The following is a 4,210-nucleotide window of genomic DNA, read 5'->3' on the forward strand; positions in this document are numbered from 1 at the left end:
TAAGAGTGTTAAGCCAGATGAGAGAGCTTAGATTATTTATTAATTATTTCTGTTATTTTTAGGTTTTTGTTTTCATTTTCCTTGGTTCTCTTTTCTTCTCATATTGGGCTCGGTAAGTTATCAATCTTATGAGGACTTATTATTAAAATCCAAATTAAAGGCCATACGTCAAATTGGTGCTTTGAACTGGATATCAAATATGAATCTTCAATCATCATGAAAATATATAGTGATTTCCTGTTGTCTACTCTAGGAAGAAATGAAAATCATGATTTCCTATTATCTTAACGAAACGGGCCAAATATGGTGAATTAAAACGAAACGGGTTAAAATATGATGTATTTAAAAGAAACGGGTTAACATATGGTGTGATAAACTGAAACGGGTCAAAAATGAAATTTGTCAAAAAGAAAATATAGTGAATTAAAACGAAATGGGTCAAAATATGACGCATTAAAATGAATCGGGTCAAAACATAGTGAATTAAGCGGTTTAGGCAGTGAATTAAAATTAAACCGGTCAAATTAGGAACTTAAAGTGAAACTGGTCAAACGGGTGAAAATATGGTGTATTAAAATGAAAGGCAGTGAATTAAAATTAAGCGGGTCAAAATAGGAACTTGAAGTGAAACTGGTCAAATGGGTCAAAATACAGTCAAACGGGTCAAAATATGAAGATTATCAATGGGTAAGTTATACAAATTATGGAAACAGTATGCTTTAGTATTTGATATATTTCTTAACATTTTTTTAGTGCAATGAACTTGTACGGTACACAAAGTGGATCGGGGGTAAAACTCAATTGGGTCAACGCTAGGGTGAGCATTTTATTCCATATTGAAATAGTAGTTTTAACCCCATTATATGAATCTACGTCACGATGGCTATTTGTAATGTATCTATGTAGTGTCCATGTCAGCCGGGAAGCACCGAATGTGGCTACTTTATGTTAAAGTTCATGAAAGATAGTTGATGAAGGAATTAAAATACTGGTCAATGACAATGTAAGTACAGCAACTTTTTATATTTTCATTATTGTATCAGTTTAGTAAACTTATGAACCGATTATAAATGGGCTTTGACTTTTGTTGACCAAACCGAACCAAAAGTTTTAAATGGTGGGCTTGTGAGAATGTAGTGTGGATGATGCAGGGCAACTGACTAATATTATATCTACTTATTCATGTCACCAATTATGATACAGTGATGGAACTTTAAAGAATTAATTAACTGTGAAATTCAAAGTTAGCAACCCGGTTTTAGAATTAAGAGGTTCTAAGGAATTACTGGATTATATATATTTATGTATGAGATGTAATGAAATATGAAATTGGATGTTATAGTAGTGATAGAGCTGATTATGTTTGTGAATAATTAGTTGTTGGTAATCATGATTTACTAATAATAATAATTGAATTCTGATTTAATTAATGATCTGTTTAGTAGGGAGAAAGGTATGTGTTGAAGATGATAGTTAAATGTTATTATTATTATTATTATTACTTGTTATTTGTTAATTTTTTAAATGGCTAGATGATACTTTAAGTAGGATATTAATCTGATTTAACTAATGATGAGTTAGTAGGGAGAAAGGTATTATGTTCAGAAGCAGTTTAGAAACAATAATAGGAAGTGAATCATATTTGTTGAAGATGATACTTAATTATTTTATTATTATTATTATTATTATTATTATTTTTGTTATTTGTAAAATTTTTAGCTTACAACTAGTGCAAACAGACAAATTTACCCATATACCCTGGTGTGAACCAGTTAGTTATTCAGAATGAAATTGTTTGACTTCAAATTTTTTTTGTGGATTTGACTGCAAATTTGACTAACGGGTCAAAACTGTAGTTTAATGGTCAAAAAAGAAGCTTTGACTGTTAAAAGTCAAACGGATCTGATAAATAAATCTTTAAATTATTTGAACTTTAGGTTTAACTAAACTAAATTTTTTCTCAGGTTGGAGGAGGGAATAATGAATACACGGATGCTGATATTGATGGAATTCGTGAAGGATGGTCGACTTTTGTGGCATCCTTTATTTACTAGTGAATGTTCGTATCGATGTTAATTAAATGTTAAACTTTGAAATATTGTAAAGAATGGTCGACTTTTGAATGTTTGTTAGTATGTTGAAATATTATATGAAATGGATTATTTTGCTATATATGAATTTTAGTTTTATTATGAGACGTTAATTGCCATTATTTAATGTTGAAATTATAAATCTGTCAAAAACAATATATTTTATAATACTTGAAACCATGACACCCAAACGCGTGTCGAAAAAAAGATGTCAATAATGCTTGTCATAAATGCATGTCATGAAAAGATGACACACAAATTTTCGTCATTGTTTCTTTATGACATGGTCTTCCTTGACATGAGATATCGTGTCATCTACCCCTTTAATGACGCGCATAGCGCGTCATTAAAGGACTATTTTCTAGTAGTGTTGGAAGGGGGGTGCAGATTGTTGGCGGTGGATGGGAAATAAGGAGGATTTTTCGGTGAGTTCGGTCAAGAAGTTGTTAAACAAAAACAAAGATTCTAGCCTCAATTACATCATGAGATGGAGTAAGTGGGTTCCGGCTAAGTGCAATATACATGCTTGGAGAGCGGAGATGAATAGAATTTCAACGAAGACGGCACTCGAAAGAAGAAACATTTATGCGGAAGATAACCGATGCCCTCTATGCGATTCGGGACGCGAGTCGGCTGGCCATATCACCATGGGCTGTATTGTGGCGGCGGTGGTGTGGGATCACATAAGTCGGTGGTGCAAAATTCTTCCTATATTCGGGTTCACGGTCAGAGATTTGTTAGATCTTCATAAGTCTATTGATTTGGGCAAACTTGAGAAGGAAGTTTTTCATGGGATCGATATTATTACTTGTTGGAATATTTGGAAGGCGAGAAATGAAAAAGTCTTTGAAGGCAAACATGTAAAAATTGAAGAGATTATAAGGGAAATAAAGTCGAAGGGGTTTCTTTGGTATAAGTATAGAACAAAAAATAGACACATAGATTGGACGAATTGGTGTAAGTTCTCGTTAATGTAATTTTCCTTGTTGTTGGTAACTTCCATCCGAGTGTGGTGGAAGTGGTTTTCGGTGTTTGTTTGTTGTTTATAAAAGTTTATCGTTCGAAAAAAAAAACAAATTTCCCAAAATAACATGTATTAATTAAACAGTCGTTATCTTATACGCTAGTCATATTCTTAAAAAACATATAACACCAAAACACTGACACCTCCACAAATTTACAATCTACAAATGTCTTTAATGTGCAAACATGCAACGACGACGTGTCAGCATTTTTCCTCCACTCTCAACAAATGGATTCAACCAATTTCACGGGTACTCCACCATGTAGGTCTCCAGTCCACTATAAGTTCACCAACTTTCATACCACGATATTATGCAAAAAAACAACATTATAGTATAATACAATGTCAAGGTTTCATCTTGTGTTTACTGCTTCAGGAATATTCATCCTCATTGTAGTCATGGCAGCAATCGCCGACGGTTCTACCAAAACAATAATAACCACTACTAGCGTTGAGGAAAACCCGCGTCTCAGCAGAACTGAAGCTGTGTGCGCTAGGCGAATGATATGGCAAGAGATGCTTAGCCACTGCAGTATGTACCTCAGCTTCAAAGGTCAAAACCATTTGTCACATTATACAATATATACACTAAATTCACAACTCAACTCATGATGCTACACATATTTAGTTAGAATTTATTTTAAATAACTGGTTCTGTTAAAAACAATAGATAACATATATAAGCCTTTTTTTTATTTGTATTCAAAGTATTGACTTACCATTTTATATTTCACATAAGTATAATTTTTCAAGCTTGAAAATCGCTACGTTAAATAGCGACTATCCAATAAAACAGATATTAAACAAAAAAAAATATATATATCCGTGTCATTGTAATGTTTTTAAAGCAACAGATTAAAAAAAAAACACTCTTAGTGTATAGTCTCACCCTTAAAATGTGTAGTAGCTAGGATCATGATCATATGCTTACTGTTTAGCTACAAGTAGTATTAACTCATTAACTAATGCATATTGGTATACTGGACAAAACTAATATCAACTGTGGCCATCGATAATTTTGTACTCAGGAAGACGCGAGGAGTCGATGGCATTAATCGCGAACCTGACACAAGAACACTTGCAATTCTGTTGCAAG

The 4,210-nt window shown here is 32.8% G+C and overlaps 1 long non-coding RNA gene across 1 annotated transcript; it reads left to right on the forward strand.

Annotated features, from left to right (window-relative positions):
- Positions 1–745: 745 nt before the first annotated feature.
- On the forward strand, positions 746–2,368 carry LOC143534493 (uncharacterized). The gene is made up of 3 exons (XR_013135561.1): positions 746–817; positions 907–1,003; positions 1,965–2,368. It is a non-coding gene; the product is annotated as an uncharacterized LOC143534493 (long non-coding RNA).
- Positions 2,369–4,210: the final 1,842 nt, after the last annotated feature.

This window comes from Bidens hawaiensis, unplaced genomic scaffold (assembly GCF_021521415.1).
Source record: "Bidens hawaiensis isolate Kalapana, Puna unplaced genomic scaffold, B.hawaiensis_p1.1 tig00010169_1, whole genome shotgun sequence".
NCBI lineage: Eukaryota > Viridiplantae > Streptophyta > Magnoliopsida > Asterales > Asteraceae > Bidens > Bidens hawaiensis.